The sequence below is a fragment of the Saccopteryx bilineata genome, chromosome 11, assembly GCF_036850765.1.
Source record: "Saccopteryx bilineata isolate mSacBil1 chromosome 11, mSacBil1_pri_phased_curated, whole genome shotgun sequence".
Lineage (NCBI taxonomy): Eukaryota > Metazoa > Chordata > Mammalia > Chiroptera > Emballonuridae > Saccopteryx > Saccopteryx bilineata.
The window spans coordinates 13,953,365-13,974,477 of NC_089500.1; the positions used below are offsets into that span (position 1 = coordinate 13,953,365).

The 21,113-nt window shown below is 45.9% G+C and overlaps 1 pseudogene; it reads left to right on the forward strand.

Annotated features, from left to right (window-relative positions):
* LOC136315032 (mediator of RNA polymerase II transcription subunit 7-like) overlaps positions 1-10,189 on the forward strand; it is a 78,305-nt pseudogene extending 68,116 nt beyond the window's left edge.
* The last annotated feature ends 10,924 nt before the right edge of the window (positions 10,190-21,113 follow it).

A 21,113-nucleotide genomic window follows, 5' to 3' on the forward strand; every position in this document is an offset into this window, starting at 1 on the left:
ATATATACAAAATTTTAGATTGAGGGGAAAGGGGTATTGAACTTTTATCTATAGCCATCCATCTCATACAGAATGTTCAACACGTCCCCAGGTTGAGATGATTCATACATACTGTTTTTAAAAATTACATGCTTCTGTCTGGCCTGTGGTGGCGCAGTGGATAGAGCATTAACCTGGAATGCTGAGGTCATTGGTTCAAAACCCTGGGCTTACCCGGTCAAGGCACATATGGGAGTTGATGCTTCCTGCTTCTCCCTTCCTTCTCTCTCCCTTCTCTCTCTCTCTCTCTCTCTCTCTCTCTCTCTCCTCTTTAAAATAAATGAACTTTTAAAAATTACATGCTTCTGAGCTGATAGAAACATTTCAAATATAAAAAGCTTATGGTCCAGAAACTAGATGAATTCTGCTCCATCCCCTCCCCGTTTCCCCCCAGGCTGTTTATATGGTGAAAGGATCGGTTTGTTCTATTTGTCTAGACTCCGTGTTTGCTGGGTGGCACAGGCATTTTGTTTTGTGATCCAGGCAGCATCCATCTGGTACAAAATCTCAGCCTGTTCCTGGGTAACCTGGGCAAAGGAGACTGTTACCAGTGCCCTTGGAGGCCCATGAATTAATTCTGAGAACACCAAGGTGATCAATTCTCTGGGACTTCATGGCAGTATACGAGATCCTGGAAATAAATCCAGATAAAAAGAATAAAATAGAGAACTTGGAGCTGTCTAAGGCAATGATCTTAGCTAAATTTAGTGCAAAAGAAGAGGCTATTAAAATACAGGCTCTGATGATTCCTGCCTTCCCATTTCTTTGCACAGTTGTATGAATGTTTCTGTCCAATAAATATCTGAAGCAGAATTGCTGCATCAAAAGGAATGCATTCATATACTTTTAATATCAATTTTGTTGAGATATAATTTACAACAATAAACTCACCTATTTAAAATGCATACTCTGTTGAGGGTTTTTTCAATTATAGTTTACATTCAATATTATTTTGTATTAGTTTCAGGTGTACAGCATAGTGGTTAGACAGCCATATACTTTACAAAGTGTTCTCCTCAGTATTCCAAGTACTCATCTGGTCTCATACATAGTTACTGCAGTATTACTGCCTATATTCCCTATGCTGTACTTTATATCCCTTTGACTATTCTGTATTCCATTTATACTTTTAGTAGTAATATGTATAGGTATACACATATATATAATAATATACATATATACACACACCTGTGATGACCTGTAAAACCACTAGCACAATTAATTTACAGAATATTTCTGTTACCCAGAAATATCCTCTTTCCTGTTAGCAGTGTGTCGCTCCAATCACTGCCTGCTCCGGGCAAGGACTGGTCTGCTCTCTGTCACTATGGATTGGCCTACATGTCCTAGAATTTTTAGCAGTGGAATCATACAGTATGTGCTCTGCTGTCTGGCTTCTTTGAAATTCATTCGTGTTGTTGCGCACACATATCAGTGGTTCCTTCCTTTTTCTTTTTTTTTTTCATTTTTTTTTTTCTGAAGCTGGAAACAGGGAGAGACAGTCAGACAGACTCCCGCATGCACCCGACCGGGATCCACCCGGCACGCCCACCAGGGGCGAAGCTCTGCCCACCAGGGGGCGATGCTCTGCCCATCCTGGGCGTCGCCATGTTGCGACCAGAGCCACTCTAGCGCCTGAGGCAGAGGCCACAGAGCCATCCCCAGCGCCCGGGCCATCTTTGCTCCAGTGGAGCCTTGGCTGCGGGAGGGGAAGAGAGAGACAGAGAGGAAAGTGTGGCAGAGGGGTGGAGAAGCAAATGGGCGCTTCTCCTGTGTGCCCTGGCCGGGAATCGAACCCGGGTCCTCCGCACACTAGGCCGAAGCTCTACCGCTGAGCCAACTGGCCAGGGCCCCTTTTTCTTTTTTTTTTTCATCTTTTACAAAATTTTGTATTTAATTTATTGATTTTTAGAGAAAGAGAAGGAAGGAGAGAGAAACACTGATTTGTTGTTCCACTCATTTATGCATTCATTGGTTGATTCCTGCATGTGCCCTGACCAAGGATCAAACTCACAACCTTGGTGTATCAGGATGATACTTTACCCAACTGAACCATCCAGCCAGACTCTTCCTTCTTCTTGATAAGTAGGATTTCAGTGGATGGGCAGGATGGTATGGGCATGCCAGAATTTACTTACGTACTTAATCTGTTGAAAAGAAAACTGAACTTTAACTTTCCTTGCCCTGCAGTGAACATTCAGCAAAGTCCAGGAGCCATGCTGAACAAGTTACCTGGACTTGGTGAACACCAAGCACAGAGCCAGAAGTTCCAGAACAGTCAGGAGAGACCCAGGGGCACACACGTCCCCTTGACCCAGAGGGTGTGCTTTGCTCATCAGGAGAATGGCATCCCAGGCACGTGTGTTCTTGTGCAGAGCACGTGGGACCTGGAAGGTGACCACAGACACCAGAGGCGATGCTCCCCTGAATTTTGCGTGGTGCAGCCCTGTTGTTTTCAGACACATTTTAGTATCACCTGCTGTTAAAGAAATTTTGTATCTTTGGCTGTCTTTGTCGGCACTTTTCCATTGAACACATCACTTGCCCATGTTGGAGCTCACTGAAGCTTTTTCCCAAATGACTAGCCAGTGGTCCATGTATGCCACCTACTGAATAATGTGTCTTTTCCTTCTGCTTCTCATCCTGCCTTTGCAAGCTCTATTCCATTGCCCTGTTTATTGCTGCAATACCACTATTGATACATTACACATTTGCTTGCTCATATATTATCATTGCTGGTAGGGGGAGTCTCTTCTATTACCCATGGTTTAGAAAGTTCCTGACCATCCTATGCTTGCCTGTTTTTGGTTTATTATCAACCAAACACCGGTGCTTTGTGAGTGCTCTTCCTTTCTGACAGAGCATTCACAAATGCTCTGTGTTTGGTTGATAATAAACTCGTAAGCACCTGGCCACAGAGGGCATGTTGGTCAACAGTGCTGTGCTTGGTGTGGGCAACAGCAGGTCAGTGCTGTTTGGCGGGTCAGGCCCAGGGCCTGGCTTGGCAATGGAGCATGCTCAGTAGAAAGAGCTCAAATTCAGAGACATCATCAATGACTAGAAAGAACAGAAGATGTAAGTTCAGAGTCCTGGGGGCCAGGCAGCAGAGTCAGAAAGCTAAGCCTATGGAAGTAGGAAACACAGGCCATGGTTCTGGGTAAAGAATGGAGACACAGAGGTGTCACATGCCTAAGACATGAGGTTTGATTTTTTTTTAAAAGGATAAATCTCAAAATGTGATCTGTGTAGTAAAAGACATTAAGGCAACAGTAACAGAATGGAATCTGTATTTATAAAGGCACTGAAGCCAAGAACTTCCAGTTCACAAAGAGGCTGTGTTTATGCCGAGTTACCCTTTACAAGGAGTGCTGGGTCTCATCTTATTTCCCTATAAAACAGTGTTTAAACAGAAATGAGGGTCCTCATCAATCACCTGATGCTTAACTTTAAAAACAAATTATTGTGAAGAACATAATCGACAAATGTGACAGTCTGAGTTTCTTGGCGACAACACACACAAATCAACTCAGGCAAACGGTAAGTAGGAAAAACAATGCGTTGGAAGGATGATGGGTTGCCCATAGAAATAAAGGAAACATTAAAGAAAAGGCTCGGGAAATGGCTTGGAACAAAATGAGCCCCAGTAGCTGGGAATGTTGCCAAAATCTGCTGAGAGGTCCTGTCCTTGTAGGACGCTGCATGGGCCCCACATGCCTGGACATGCACCGCGGCTGCTGGGCACCCTGCTGCCTCAACTGGTGGTCATCTCTCCCTGGATCTCTGCTTTACTCTTTGAGGGTCAGAATCCTCGCTCCTAGAACATGACTGGCCAAGCCTGGGCGCATACCCACACTCTTGTTGTGAGGAACAAGGACAGGGAATCGCTGTCATTCTCTTTGCTTCATATTGTGATATTACTGCAAACCAGGAAGGGTATTCAAATGCATCCTAGTCCATGAAAACCTCTCATCCCAAGGTCTTTATCCTTAATTATATCTTCATAGTCCTTCTTCCGTTAGGTAAACATTCACAGGTTCTGGGAATGAGGATGTGGACACCTTTGGAGACCATTACTCTGCCTACCATAGTGGTGTTCTTGGTGTCTCTTTATTCGTAGCTTTTAATCTTAGTCATGATTCTGAGACCACTGGAAAAGTCCCACTGAGCATCTCGTTATATCTTCCTTCTCCTGTACAAGGATTTTCCAATGAATGGTGTCAATCCCATGGGATTGTCATGGGAAATACCCGGCCTAATGCAATCTGATGGCTTATCAGCCCGTGGCTTGGATCTACAGAAAGGGTTCAACAAATGGCGCCGTCCTTGTCATGGTAATTCTCGTACAGGAAGGCTTTCTGTGGGCCAGTGTCAGGGCTGTGCAAGCTGTGTGGTCACATAGGCCCAATCCCGGAAGAGCTCCGCCCTTGGCTTCATGCTCTCCTGGCACCATCTTGAAATTCTTGATACTTGCGTTTTTACTTTGCACAGGGTTTGTAACTTATAAAGCTGGTTCTGGAGCTTACTGATCATTGAAAACCCACGTGTCTGCAGTTTGGAGGGCAGCTACCCAAGTGAACCCAGAACTGAATGGTGTCTGAGAATTTCCCACAGTCTCCAGGGTGGTACCAGCCTACTGCCTGAGAGAGTATTACGTGGCAGTCATGATGGGGGCTTCTACGAGAGCGGGGTGAGTGGATGCTCTCTGCCCCAGAAGGCTTCCCTGAAGGGCCAGGATAAGTTGGAATGACCACTCTGAAGAAACTGAGAGGAAAGAGAATGTGACCTCTGCTGGAACCCAGAGCCTGCACATGGGAGATTCTTGATCTTCCACAGTGGGTGAGCCACAGCAAGTGGGTACCCTTCCATCACCTTCAGTGCAGCATGTCAAGGAGTATATGGATGAAAATATTTGGGAAAGCCTAGCTCTCAAGCCTCCACCTTCAATAAAAGACAGTTATATGATGTTTAGCAACCAGTTCCAATAAGGTGATCTTGTCATATGCCCTTCAGAATGGAAGGGCTTCAGATGGCTTCATCCTATGCAGTCTGATTTTAAGAAAGAACTGAGAAAACTCAGTATGTCTATTATTAATTGCTTAGACCTCTTAGATGCCTTGGTAAAGAGCTCTGGAGGATAGGATGAGAAGAGAAGCTAGAAGACCTTAAGCTGTTTTTTGTTCACATGTGTTATCTCATAAATGAATATCCACCAGGCAAGAGAGACCCTGCAGGTCGTGATGGAGGTGCAAAAACATCAAGGCCTTAAAACAGCTGAGAGGTTTCAAAACATCTGGAACAAGTCACTGAGATGATTCAAAATTGTTTGGCTTCTTTGCCTGATGATTTGCCCCTTTCAGATTCAGGAATAAGGATAAAAACTAAAACAATAGATGCTGATAATAACAGCAATTGTACTGGACACAGTGAACAACAAAGAGAAAATTCAGGTCTTTGGAAAAACCAGATTATAGAGAAAGACGCTGCCCTGTGTGTTCTAATTGATAAAATGGAAGACCGTGAAGGATGTTTCTTTTTTGTTATTGTTTTTCTTTTTTCTCTTTCAGTAAATAGCATTATGTATTAGTTAATTTGCTCTCGAAGAGTCTTAAAACAGACATAATGAGGAGTTATGTAGACAGCTTATCTCTTCAACATTATCAATTACGAGATATCACAGGCAGTAACCTCACTTTAGCAGGGGTCCCCAAACTACGGCCCGTGGGCCGCATGCGGCCCCCTGAGGCCGTTTATCCAGCCCCCACCGCACTTCCGGAAGGGGCACCTCTTTCATTGGTGGTCAGTGAGAAGAGCATAGTTCCCATTGAAATACTGGTCAGTTTGTTGATTTAAATATATTGAAGAACAATACTTGTTCTTTATTTTAAATATTGTATTTGTTCCCGTTTTGTTTTTTTACTTTAAAATAAGATATGTGTAGTGTGCATAGGGATTTGTTCATAGTTTTTCTTATAGTCCGGCCCTCCAAAATTCTGAGGGACAGTGAACTTGGCCCCCTGTGTAAAAAGTTTGGGGACCCCTGCTTTACGGCAAGTGTAGGCAAGTGCGTATGACTACATTAAGTGTAAACTTAGAAAAGCAAAGTGCTGCTGTTGTGCGGAACGTTCCTGTTTTCGGAGTAGCGGTCAACATCGAAGATAACCCTCAGTACTAGCAAACTTTCATCCTTGGAAAGTAGATTTGTCATTTTCTTTAAGAATGATAAATAAAAGCTAAACAAAAAGAAAATCCACTTCTAGGCAATGTTCTGAATTCCCGCTCCTGCTAAACTTGTTGTAAAGCTCTTTTTTTAAAAAATTCTTTTTTAAAGCATTTTAATTTTATTTATTTATTTATTTTGTGACAGAGACAGAGAGAAGGACAGACAGGGACAGACAGACAGGAAGGGAGAGAGATGAGGAGCATCAATCTTTCGTTGAGGCACCTTAGTTGTTCATTGATTGCTTTCTCATATGTGCCTTGACCAGGGGACTACAGCAGACTGAGTGACTCCTTGCTTAAGCCAGCGACCTTGGGCTCAAGCTAGTGAGCCTTGCTCAAACTAGATGAGCCTGCGTTCAAGCTGGCGACCTCAGGGTCTCGAACTTGGGTCCTCCACATCCCAGTCCGACGCTCTATTCACTGCGCCACTGCCCAGTCAGGTGTAAAGCTCTTTTCTTGTAAAACATGATCTTTGTTTCATTTCCCCCAAAAGAAGGTTTTGAAATAAGGAGATGGGTGCACATGGTTGACCGGGAGCTGATCCCAGCCAGCACAGTGAGGGGCAGGGCACAGTGAGGGGCAGGGGCACAGTGAGGGGCAGGGCATGAGAGGAAGGGGAACACAGGGCGCGGGAACAACAGGGTCACTGGTATCACCGGTGGAGCAGAGAGAGCCCAGCCTGCTGAGCATGCTCTGAGACACAGGGAGCGAGGGCCTCAGAACTGCCCCTTCAAAGAAGGGGTGAAGAATCAGTATAAAACCACCCGCCCTCTTCTCTGAGGGGTTAAGGATTGCTCCTGGGGATCTGACATCCCCCCCATGTTTCTGGTCTGCCCCCAGCATGGGTCTTAAGCCCTCTGGGCAAAGACCTAGGAACTTAAGGTTAGAAAGCCATCAGTATGTATGGGAAATGAATTCCACCCCATGTTTGGTCCTGGTATTAGTCTCTCAGTTCAGAACATACCAGCTGTTGCTGTATCCTGGTCAGATTGACTTCTCCTGTGGGGCAACTCTGAACTAAGGGACAGAATACCTCTAGCTCCGCTGTGTGGGCAAACCAGGTCCTTCATTTCCCTGGCCCTCTCACACCCTCTGGGAAAAGTGAGACTTGGGTGGCATCTGAATTCTTTCTATTCGCAGTGTTCTATTCTAATTTGCCTGTGTAGCCAAGAATTTTGAGCATGGGGGAGGAAAAATGCCAATCCACCAAACAAGTAACTCATTAAAATAGAAGAGTCTCATTAATTTTTTTTTTCTAGAGAACTGAATTCTTAAAAATAGGGAGGCATATTGAGTAAGCGAGCAGGAACAGCTGCTCCGTTTTTCTCCGAGTAGAATGAAAGGGACTGGACTTAAGTTGTGCCGAAAGGGATTTATTTAAATGAGACATTTTAAAAGTTGTGAGACAATGCCACGTGTTACCCAAGAAGATTCGGGAAGCTGCTATCTAAAGACACGTTTAAAGGGAGTGCTTTATTTTTGTTCTTTCAAGTGTGCATCTATGTTTCCATGCAGTCTTTTGCACATACACTATCGCTCATTATGAAATAAGAAAGGAGAGCCAGGTCTAATCTAAGATAACATGGCAAGTAGGAGGCACACGTTTGCAGCCCTCCCAACCTGGGGTCACGGCAGACATTGCTGACTGTTCACTGTTCAGCGGCTACCGATCAATCACAGTTGGTTAGCGAGTAGAAACCTACCTGCTCCCTCCATTCCCCATGATTCCAGGGTCTTCTCCCATGATGCTGGTTGTAACTGATGCACTTGCTCTCTTAGGCGCCTCAAAGAATCTGCGCAAAATCCAATGAAAAGATAGTGGTTTTGAGCCTCCTCAAATATGCCAGTCACAGTTCTGCCTGGGGACTTCAGCACTTAAAAATTATCTCTTCTTATTAAACCACACATTCTAGGACCCCATCCCCAGAAATTCTGATTATTATGAGAAGAGGTCCAGGTCTGGCATTTTACCAAGTGATTCTGACGCAGCTGATTAGGCGATTGTTCTCTGGAGATCATTGCCACTCCTGGGCTCACAGCACAGGTTCAGGGACCTGCGTGGGAATAAATGGTCCAGTTGTGCATGCTCACTTCTGGGTTGTCTCTGTCGGTCCCATCAGAGACACATCTTTACTTCTGCCACATCTTTCTTTTTTTTTTAATAATTTTATTTTTAATGGGGCGACATCGATAAATCAGAATACATATATTCAAAGATAACATGTCCAGGCTATCTTGTCGTTCAATTATGTTGCATACCCATCACCCAAAGTCAGATTGTCCTCTGTCACCTTCTATCTAGTTTTCTTTGTGCCCTTTCCCCTCCCCCTTTCCCTCTCCCTCTCCCCCCTCCCCCGTAACTACCACACTCTTATTAATGTCTCTTAGTCTCACTTTTATGTCCCACCTACGTCACATCTTTCTTGAATAGAAACAGCCCTTCTTGGTTGGGTCCCGAGCTGTGTCTCTCCTTGGGATCCAGGTCAAAGTGGAACTTCAGAAAGCCTTCTATCAAAATGCTTATTATCTGCTCAGCAGGTCTAGGCACTTTGTTCTTGACTTTCCTGTGGCTTTGCTCTTGAATCTCTGCTATTTCAGACTTGTACCACTGATCTGTTTCTGAACTGTTCTGTGTATGGTTTTCCTTTTCCTTCTCTTTTTTTTTTTTAAGTGAGAGAAGGGGAGGTGGTAAGACAGACTCCTGCATGCACCCTGACCGGGATCCACCCAGCAACCCCTGTCTGGGGCCAATGCTCAAATCAGCTGGGCTATGTTTAGCACCTGAGACTGATGCTCAGACCAATGAGCTATCCTCAGCGCCTGTGGCCACACCTGAACCAATCGAACCACTAGCTGTAGGAGGGGAAGAGGGAGATAAAGGAGAGTGGGAGAGGGAGAGAAGCAGATGGTTGTTTCTCCTGTATGCCCTGACCAGGAATTGAAGCTGGGATGTCCATACGCTAGGCTGACACTCTATCCACCGAGCAAACCAGCCCGGGCCCGCTTTTCCTTTTCTTGACTCACACTTGGTTTTCTTACAGCTGGGCACCAATCAGTTTTACACATTTGTTGAGCTCACTAGCTGTCTATTTCAGCCTCCTACAAATTCATATTTACTCATCTCCCCAGCAGAGAGGGATGCTTCAGAATATTTGACAACTGGTCAGAGTCAAAGTAGAGTCCAAACATAGACAACTGGCAGAGACCCCAACATCCAGAGGAGTCCCAGGCTTGTCAGCCAGTGCAGCCCATAGGCGTCATGCCTGATGCAGTGGGCTGAATAGTGGTGTCCAGAAGGCATCCATGTCCTCGTCCCCAGAAGCAGTGCATGCTGCCTGAGAGTAAGGAGGAAGTTTTCAGATGTAATGAAGTTAAGGGTCTTGAGAAAGATTATCTTGGACCATCTGCATGGGCCCCAAATGTCATCACAAGTGTCATTACTAAGAGGGAAGAAGAGGGAGATTTGATCACAGAAGAGGGAGGCCGTGTGACACAGCAAACAAGATGCTGTAATGCTGAGTGTGAAGATGGATGAAGGACACACAAGCCAGAGGGTGGAGGCAGCATCTAGAAGTGGAAAAGGCAAGAAAGCGAATTGTCCCCAGAAGTGACTGGCCCTAGCAACATTTTAACTTTAGCCCAGTGAGACTGACTGTGGCCTTGTGCCCTCCAGAACTATAAGGGAGTAAGTTTGTGTTGGTTTTAAGCCACTCAGTTTGTGGTGACCTGTTACAGTAGCAATAGGGAACTAACGCACCTGAATAGCAGACTGGAGATGCCAAGAGGCCCGAGGCACAAGAGGAATTGGCCCTCAGATATTCTGAGAGAGCTGCATTGTGAGCTGCAGCTCAACCTGGAGCCTGGGGGAGGCTGGGATGCAGAGCCCCACGCCTTCCAGAAGAGAGGAAAACGGCACCGTACACAAAAATGAACTATAAATGGGTCAGCCCTGGCTGGATAGCTCTGTTGGTGAGCATCAGCCCAAGGCCCGGAGGTTGCTGATTCAATCCCCAGTTAGAGCACATACAGGAACAGATAGATATTTCTCTCCCTCTTTCTCTCTCAAGTAAATAAATATAATTTTTAAAAGAGTTAGCTATTATTTAAAAGTATAAAAATAAAAATGGGTCAGAGAACTAAATGTAAAAAATAAAATTATAAAATGTTTAGAAGAGAGAATAGTTATCTTTGTGATCTCAGATTAAGCAATAGTTTCTTAGATATGACACCTTAAAGCACAAGCAATCAAAGAAAATGTTGATAGATTGGACTTCATCAACATTAAAGAAAAAAATGTGCTTCAAAGGATATTATCAGGAAAGTAAAAGGACAATCTGCAAATGGGAGTAAATATTTGCATATCACATATTGGATAAAGGATTTGTATCAAGAAAATATAAAGAAAGCTTGAAACTCAACAATAAAATTTAATAAAACTTTACAACAAAAATTTTTTTAAATTAAAAATGCAAAGGATTTAAACAGACATTGCTCCAAAGAAGATATACGTGGCCAATAAATATGTGAAGAGAGGCTCAGCATCATTAGCTATCAAGGAAATGCAAACTGACCCACAATTTCACACTCACTTGAATGGCTAACATAAAAAAGTGTTGATGAGGATGTGAAGAAATTGGGACCCTTGTGCATTGCTGATGGGAAAGTGAAATGGTGCAGCCACTGTGGAAAACAGTCTTACCGTTCCCTCAAAAGTTACATACAGAGTAATCATATAATTCTGCAATTTCACTCTGAAGTATAGACCGGAGAATTGAAAATGTGCATTCTCACAAAAACTTGCATGTGAACTTTCACAGTAGCATGATTTATAATAGCCAAAAACTAAAATTAACCTACATGTCCATCAATGAATGAACAAATTGTGATGTTTCCATATTGCCACATGCATGGACCTTGAAAACGTCATGCTAACTGAAAGAAGCCAGACGTAAAGGGCTACATATTGTATGATTCTATTGAAATGAAATGTCCAGAATAGGCAAACCCATAGAGATGAAAGTAGATCAGTGGTTGTCACGGACTGTGGGAAGGAGAGATGGGGATATGTATTTGGGGGGGGGGATTATTAAAATCTTCTATAATTAGATAGGGATGATGGTTGCACAACTCCAAGAATGTATTAAAGATTGCCAAACTGTATACCTTAAAAGATTGAACTTTATGGTATATAAAGTTTATTTCAACGTAGCTGTTATTTTAAAAAGACAGAGAGAGAAATGGGATGGTTCACAGAATTATTGGAGGGGCTGAAGAGTCACGCTCCGGACCAAAGAGTTAGGAACAGTGACGTGGAACCTGCAGCACAGTTGGTCTACCAAAGCCACCCTGTCTTGGCCACCATGTCCCAGAGGTTGCATGTAGTAGCAGTGCCTTGAGCCCACTGCTACCTTTGGCCCAGGAAGACAAAATTGCTGCCAGTCCAGAGTGTCCTCAATTCAACCTCTTGGAAGGATTATCTGGCTGGAAGGTTCTAGGCAATGTGCCTATGCCAGCTGCAAGGCAGGCTGGATAGATGAATATCAGGATCTTCCAGGATGGGGGTCATAAGTGAGGAACACAAAACACAAGGCGACGAGTCAGCTGCTAAGCCGCCAGAACAGAGTTACAGGCGACTCGTGTAGCATCATTTTTATTCTGTGGCTTTTCCTGAACTTGCACAGACGAGACAAAACCATCTTCATCACAGCTTCTCTCCTTTCTCTCGATTAGTGCTTGCCTGCCCCTCTGCTGTCCCCTGAGGGTCGTCTGTCCTGATTCTCCATTTGCTCCCAAGCTATATTTCAACTGGCATCACCAAGACATTAGCTCTTAAGGGCTTCATACTGTTCCAGAGTACTTAATTTTAATAGAAAAGTATTGAGAACTAAAAAGCTTTTATGATAGAGAAATCTGAATTGTGTAGCAAAAAAAAGAACAGGCTTTGGAATAGGGTGGGTTCTGTTGTTGTTTGTTTTGCTTTTTGCAGGAGAAAAAGAAAGAGAGAGACAGGAAGAGAGAGAGATGAGAATCATCAACTGGTAGTTACAGTACTTTAGTTATTTGCTGATTGCTTTCTCATATGTGCCTTGACTAGGGGACTCCAGCCAAGCCAGTGACCTTTGAGCTCAAGCCAATGACCATGGGGTCATGTCTATGATCCCATACTCAAGCCAGCAACCCCATGCTCAAGCTGGTGAGCCCACCTCAGGATTTTGAACTTGGGACCTCAGTGTTCCAAGTTGACACTCTATCTACTGCACCACCACTGGTCAGGCTAGGATAGGGTGGTTTTGGATATAATTTTCAACTCTGATATCTGAGTCTCAGTTTCTGCATCCGAAAATGGGAATAACGTTTACTTCTAGACTCAGCATGCGTACTAAAAGAGGTTATGTTTGTAAAGCCCACAGCACTCTAACAAGCACCTCGTTGACACTCAGTAAATAAAAGTTGCCACAGGAACACATCAACAATACTGAGATACTTTGAGAAGAAAGTAGCTGCATGTTTGAATGTTCTTGGTCACTGCCTGAGGCAGGGACCTTGGGAATGGTGAGGCCAGGTACCCCTAGTAGAGCCTGGAGACCAGGAGAGAGGAAGGAACACCCATGTGATGCCAAGGCCATTTCTGAAGAGGGTTATGCTGAGTGCCAAGGCTCTGGCACAATCTACCCTTTTATACTCAGAACCAAGCCAGTGCCTCTATTCTCACATTTCAACTGGTAGCAAGAACCTTCCTGTTTTTGAGACCCACCAATTTCCAATGTAGTTACCTTCTTTAGATAATAAAAATTAAAAATGAATGCAAGACTCTGTGAAGAAAGTTAAAGCCTGTGCATTTCATGATATCTCAGAGAGAGAACTCAATGGATTCTATTCTAAGAAACAGGGATTATGAATATTATATAGCTACAAAGATGCCCTTTAGGGGAATGAAAACCTAGTACTAAGTGCTTCTAAATTAAGTATACCTTCGTTCAAGTACATATATGCAGACCCACCCGTGGACGTGGCCAAGACTACTTTCCCTTTTGCTTTATGTCTATGTGACAAGAGACAATGGGGGCTCAGGACATGCTCAATATGTGGTTCCTTGGCATAGGGACTCTCACACCTGAAAGGACTGGAGAAATGACAGGTGCAGGGAGGACTCTCGGACCTGTCCCTGAAGCAGGTCATGAGACTCTCACATGAGCTGTGCTTCCCATACCGAGGGCACGAGCCTCCTTACCTCCTGAGACACAGGGACACCGTGAGGGGACGAGCCTCCTTGCCCACTGAGACACAGGGACTCCGAGAAGAATCCGAATAGGCTTTGTTAGTTCCCCCCATTTAATGACTTCCCTCATACCCCCCCTTTCCTCTTCTCCCACCACCATCCACTTCTTCAATCTGGCATTGAAACACTCAGGTTTAACCATTTCTTCGGTTCTCTATATTCTTAAGAAGGCTTCCATGTTGTGTAAAACTTATATTAAATAAATGTGTATGCTTTTCTCTTGTTAATCTGTCTTTGTCAATTAAATTTTTGGACTCAGCCTGAGACAGTCAGGGAAACCCTTTGCCTCGTCTGCTGAGACAACGTGGGTGTAACACATCTGGATCCTGGTAACTTCCTATCACTCACTTTCCCCAGGACACACACACATACACACGCACACGCGCACACACGCACACACGGTGGGGGTGGAAGCCTGTTTACCTTCCAGCTGTGGGAGAGAACTCGGCCTGAGGAGGGAAGAACTGTCATGGAAGACAGAGGGTGACCGCGGAAGACTCCCCAGGCCGGCTTTCTGGCCGGGCTCTCACTGCCACCCACCGGCTGTCAGGGCTGGCACCGAGATCTGTTCTTCCCGGGACCTGGCACTTCCTCTCGGGAGCAGCCGCACTTCCTGTCCCCGGTCCTGCTCTGAAGAGCAGGGTGTGTCCTGGACCTCCCTCCACCCCTCTGCCACCAGCCACCTCGCCAGCTTTCAGATTCTTCTGGCCGGTCCACGGCTCCCGTGCCCCGGAGACTCCGGTACCACTGGGTCTCAGCCCCTGATTCCTGCTAATACCCCAAGTCCTGTGGCCAAGGCCTCTGCCCAGGCTCCTGCCTCCCACAAGGTCCTGTCCCCAGTAGCCTGGTCCGGGCACTTCCCTGAGACTGTCCATTCCCCTCCTCTCGGAAGTGCTGGCAGGCGAAGAACAAAGGGACTAGATGGAAGGGCTAGGAACCCTGGAAGGAAGAAAGAAGCCTTTGTTGTCATTGGTGTGCTCCTCCCCCTCTGCTCTGGCCGCTTTGAAGAGCTGGCCCCTATTCACTGCAATGCTAACTGAGCCAGAGCACATGGCCTTTCCTTCCTCGCCATCTGTGCCATGCTGGAGCTGCCTGGCTGTGTGCACTGCAGACTGTAAATAAACCCGTAGTCTCAACCTCTGAGCGCAAACCAAAGCACAGGACGTCATGTTAATGCCACTCCTAACCCATTTTTGCAGGCGTGTTGATATGATCCCGTTACTGCTCCAGCTGTTTTACTCTTATAAATCACCTTTGATGAGGAAACCGGCAGGTATAAATAACCCAACAACCCCCCTCTTGGCCCACACGCCTCTGCCCCTGGGAATGCAGTCTTGCTCAACCATAGTAGAAAATCTAGTGTAGAGATTGAGATTTAAAGCACCCTGCACTCTAATGATTCAATTGCCCTAAAATGAATACTAACGGTGATGTTCCAAATGGCAGGCTGAGGTGGCTGGGTAGAGCGAGGGGTTACTTTAGAGAACTTGAATCCCAAGCACTCAAGTCCTTAGGCTCATTAAGACCAATGCATGTCACTTCCTAATGAGTGTGGGATCTTACATAATTGTTGAGCAGATGGGCTGTAGCCCTGATTTTGTGCAAATGTAAATTATCTCCTAAACAAAGTGTGCTGGAGAAAGATGTACCAGGCTCAAATTTCCAAACAGAGGGGGGAAAAACATTTCACCAAAGCCCCAGTATTTACTCAGCTGGTTTTGATACAAGTGTCCTAGCCAATGTTTTGAAAAAATCTATCTCCCAGTTTCAGGACTGGGGAGAGGTAAAGACGGCTGCACAGACTCCTCGCTTTCCCAGGCCTCAGCAGCCAGCCATCTGCACAGGGAAGACGCTTGCCATTGCTTGGATGTCATGCAGGGAGGTTCACATTCTAATTCTTTTTTTTTCTTCAGCATATTTTAACTTGAAATGTAATTAATGTATAATGAAACACACAGTCCTTGGATATGCAGATGGGTGAATTTTGACAATTGTATATGCACCCGGAACCAACACCCAAAACAAGACAGAACATTCTTGTCCCCAGGCAGGCAACCCCCTGATTTGCTTTCTGTCATTGTGGAATTAGTTTTGTCTGCTCTAGAATGTCACTTGAGTCAAATCACATCTTAAGATCTCTTTCTGTTGGGTTTCTTTCATTCAGCATGTTTTTGAATAATTCCTTTAGATTGTTGCATGCTTCATAGTTTGCTCTCCCGCTCTCTCTTCTTTTTAATTGCTAAGCTGTGTCCCATTGTACCACAACTTTTTCCATTTACCTGTCAGTCACATTGGATTGTTCCAGTTGTTGGCTCTAATTCAGTGGGGAAAGGAAAGTCTTTTTAACAATATTGTTGGAATAATTGATAAATGCGTGGGGGGAAAAACTGAACCTCGATCCCTATCTCACACCATAGACAACAGCTAATTCAAAATAGGTCGTAGACCTAAGTGTAACACACACAGGCATGAAGCAGATGTGGGGCCACACTCCGCACGCTCCGCTGGCCTGTGCTGCTTTTACACGTGTGTATTTTCTTCTCAAGATGTCCATTCCCGAAAGGCACAGTGGACATCTCCTTAACACTGTAACTTCCACAGTGCTCTGCCCAAAGGGGCTACTTTCACACTAAAATTAACTATGAATAAAAACACATTGGTTAACCAATCATCTCATGACTTTTTTACCCCAAATTTTTAAACTATCATTTCGTGGCTTAAAAAACAATTTTTTTTTTCTGCTTGGTTATCTTAGGTCGATGCTGAGCCAGGTGAACTGCATTTTATTTCTTTGCTTTAACAACAGCTTCTAGTTCTTCTGTAACCCAGGAGTGGGTATGCGGTCTCACTTCGCCCCTCCATCCCTCCCTGTGCTGCTTCCTAGGGACTGTCCTGGAGCTGGGGGACAGTGGAACTAATAACCAGGAACAGATGCCACCTGTGTTTCCCACACCTGCTGGAGAGAGTCCCCCAGAGTGCACTAAAATCTCCTCTAAGAAAATAACAAATCTCCGCTTTAAAAAGATGCCTTATTTGCAAAACCAAGAAGAGGCTTAACTTCGCAGTCTGAGAAATCCATGCGGACCAGTCCAGGTGTTCTCCCCGAAGAAGTGTACACACCTCCGCGAGGGGCTTCCTCTGACAAAGAGCCAGCCTGCCTCAATGAGAAATTTAATATTCACCCATAGGAAGTAGACACCCCTCCTAGGTTTAAGTAACACTTTTATGAGCTACAAAACCCATCAAGGTTTTCAAAAACAGGCCGTGGTTCCGGTCAGAGCAGCCTGCTTTGCCTGAATGTGAGGCCAGCCTGGAGCTCTCCGCCCTAAACTGGCCCCCGCAAGACTCACCTCCCTGGGATGACTCAGCGCCATTATGAACACCAATTACCACCTCTGTTCAATGAGGCCTTCAGGGAAGCGGGCTGTGCGGTCAGTTTGCCCTGGTATTAAATGGCCTCAGACAACTCTCCTTGAAGTTGTGTCTCTGGCTTTGAAGGGTTTATATTTCTCCCTCTGCCTTCAGTCTGTCACATTTTCCTTCTTGCTGCTGGTGGTGGATCTGCTTTGGAGAGCCTGTCTTCCTTCTCATCCTTGTTGTGGGCTGAGAACCTTGACATCCAAGCCCAACAGAACTGAGTCTGAATGAGGCCTGTGTGGATTCTACGGGAGGACCTCTGGGTCTTCCATCTAAGTGAAAACTGTGTTCATCTTCTTAATTTGTTTCTCCTTTCTTTTTCCTTTTAGTTCCATTACTGATATTCACTCATCCATTCGTTCAGTGCATATTAGGTGGTTGTGTGTCAGGTGCTGGAACAATGGTTGGTAGCCTCAGAGTCACCTGGAGAGCTTTCACAACCCCCAGTGCCAGCTCCCTCCTCCCATGAACCTGCTGTCACTGGTCCTGCATGACTCAGCCACCAGGGTTTTTAGAAGCTTCCCAGGTGATTCGAACCTGCAGCCAGGCTGAAGAAACACGCTCCAGAGGCTGAGTTACCTCTCAGACACCTTGGGTGTCACTCTGGGGGAACCCGTCCCCTTCCTGCTGTGGCACCGGACAGCCATGTCCACTTCCAGCAGGCTCGTCAGCGCTGTCTTTTATTTATGCTTTCTGTGGTTTGGAATATTTGAGTCTGTAAATATGCTCTCTTTGTCCTTTCTCTTCTGACTATGGTACTGTAGAACATATGAGTAGAAAGACTAAACCCTTTGGCCAGAATCCGACATTATTATACTTTCATTATAATACACTTCCACTGGTATTTGACTTGTAATCAAATCCTGGTATTTAGGAATCCTGAGCCTCTTCCTAGAGCAGAAGTCCCTCCTGAGCTGTAGGGGACACAGTCTGCTCCAATCACTGCCTTCTCCTTCTGCTTCCAGACTTGAAACTTGGGGCTACTCTTCAGCACAGGGGTCGGATCCAGAAGCCCACAGACAAGCAACAACTTGCTTACTGTGTGACCTTGGATAAGCCACTCAACCATGCTGGGCTTAAGAGGCCTCGTTTTAGATTTCATACAATCAAAAGAATCATCAATGCATGCATTTTGTAAGAAAAAAATTTTTTTAAGGCAACAGTATTATCACAAGGTAACACATCTACTGTGAGTTAATGTTGGCTTTTTGCCTCTTCTCTTTTCCACAAGTTTCATTGAGTTTTTCAGTCTTTAAAAGCAGGTACAAAGATTACTTACACTTATTTTTGAGTCTCTTAGAAGGTACAGAGAGTATAATATTTAAATTTAGGGTAGATCTCTTTCTTGTTAAATCTATCTTGGCTCAGTAAGATTTGGGAAAGTGTGAAAAGACACAAACCACGTTTCAGGGAAGCCCAGCCCAGCCTCTGATTGGAAGGTGCAGGTTTCCGGGAGCTGCTGAGCCTGGCCGCCCTCCCCCGGCCGCCGCCGTCCCCGGACACCTGCTCCGTGCAGGGGGAAACGCGGCGGCGAGCCTGGCTCCGCCCAGGGTGAAGTTGCTGGAACATAGTTTTGTAATGGTGTTCACGTTGGTGATGATACAGGCAGTCTATTAGAAACTCGTTGTCCCAAACTTATCCCCTCCCAGGCCCGGGGAGGGCCGGTGGCAGAGATGAGCCCTCCTCATGCCTGATGTCCGGAGCTGACTCAGGAAAACGAGGAAACGGAACCGCCACTCTGTCAGCGCCGTCCCAGCTGGTATCCCCGCTCCTCCGCCCTCGGGCTCAGGGTTTCGCTCTGCCCTCCACACAGCAGCTGTGACTCCTGCACCCTGAGGGGCCCGGGGATCTCAAGACACAAATGCAGGCTGAGGCCTGAGAGGGGTGGGTGGAGCAGATGGCCCTTTAATATCCCCTCTACTGCATGCACTGCGGGAGAAAGAGAAAGGAGAAGGGAGTGGGAGGAGGGAGGGAAGAAGTGTAGCCAGGAGGGAACAGTGGCTGCCATGGGGAGGGGCACTGCTCAGACCTAGGTGCAGGGGGACCTGCACCTGCTACCTCTCCTGACCTGTGACCACCTCAGCCCTCACACGGAGCCGCTCCCTCCCACCACCGCTTTCCCTAGGGGGCTCCCTGCCAATGACACCCCACCCCATCATTCAGGCTGACACAGGTCTCCTCCTCCTCCCTGGGCCCCCATCTGCCTGGCCGTGCCTCCGCCCACCTGGTCCTTCCTCCCCTCTGTCCTCTCCCAGCTGCCACATCAGTGTCCTCCTTGGAAGACTGTTCCTTCCTAGTCCTGTTCCTTGTCCTCTTTATCACTTGCAGACATGTCCCCAAAACTTTTGCATGTCTCATTCTATCTTGGCATCTGCTTCATGAAGGACTCAAGCTGACATGAGCCTACAGGATGCCCAAGGGAATGTCTATAGAAGGCTGTCCAGGGTACCTGCAAGGGGTCCTCTCCCATCTGTCCCTTACCACCACCCTCCACTGCACCAAATATAGACACCTCACCCCCCCCCAGATCTCTAGGAACATTGTCCCTGCACTATTAAAAACACCCCAGGCGCCAGACTAAAGGACAGTTTGAAATATTGGCCTCCTTGAATCAAGACACTAATGTAGGGCAGAAAGCAGTTTTCCTTGACCCTTGTAGGGTCCCTGCTAGGTCTGAAGATTAAAGTGACAAAGACAGATTAACAGGAGAAAAACATACACATTTATTTAATGTAAATTTTGCATGGCACGGAGCTTTCATATAAGCAAATGAAGACCCAAAGAAACATTTGAGCTTCAGTGTGTTTACGCCAGGTTGCAGCAGAGCGAACAGCCATGGGGACCTGGCGAAGGACGAAGGGTGAGTGTAGTGAATCCGGGACCGTGCTGGGGCCTGTTTGTCCTGATTCCTCTCAGCATCTGTGCCTTCTGGACAAGGAGGCTCCCCGCCTCTGGATACAGGGAGGGCGCCTCTCACAGGAGGATCTTGTGACCTGCTTCAGGGGCAGGTCTGGGAGTCCTTCCCTCATCTGCTGGTTTTCAAATTCCTCCAGTTTACAATCTTCAACATGCCAAGTTGCCATATGTTAGCGTAGTGCACCCTGAACCCCGCCACTACAAACTCCTGGTCGGTCAGTCTTAAGTACATGATTGTTAGGGGCCAACCTGTGGTATAAGAAACAAGGAAGGGAGATGAGGGTCCACACCAGAGGAAGGGAGACTCATCAAGTGCTGCTGTACGCCAGGTCTGTTGTTTTATAGTGGAAGGGCGTCCTGGCGTCCTCGGCCATTCGGTAGAGAGGAGGGACAATTATGAAGGCCACGAGACAACTCTTCAAGGAGTCCAGTTGAGCTGGACAATCTGCAGCCATATCTCCTAACCCCCCCCCCCAAAATGGTGATAAGAAAAGAGGAAGGACGGGCACAAAGAGGAGAAGCAGAGGAAACCCGAGCTCATGCTCCATTTCTGATGCCATTGGAGAAGAAAGCCAAACAATGAGAGGGATGGGCCGGGAAACTTTGATGGAGAGCCTCCCTCTGGGTGGGGCTTTTAATTGACAAATGGATCCAGGGTGCAATTATTTGATGTAAAGAGATCTTCTGGGACAGCCACACACACACACAAAATGGGCTGCTATTTTGGGAAACATCTCTGTGAGTCCCCTGCGTGTGGTTAAGCACCCATCAGATATTTGTTCATGCGTTGGTGTTTCCACTCCAGAAAGAAAGGTTTCAGCCCTGCAAAGCATTTTAAATTTTGGGTAGATAGTGGGTTCTTTTGATTCCATCCTGACATTTGCTGCACCCACCAAGAGTCTGGAATTCATGGCGGGCTTACAGCTTCTCACTGTGTTTGGATTAGAGCTGAACTCTTTTAAACCAACATAGATGGTGAAGGAAGGGTTTTCTCTGGGTTTTAAGAGCATCCTCTCTATCCATTTGTGGTTGTAACTCCATTCTGAGTCAATAATTTAAGCAAGTGACTCAATGCTTTCTTTACTAATCTTTTTACTTATTTATTTTCGCAACCCTTCTAAGCCATTTTGCGTTTTCTTATTTTCACTTCTCTCTCTCTCTTTCATGTATGTGCGCGTACATACACACACACACACACACACACACACACACACACTGTGCTGTCTGTCCCTCATAATTTGAT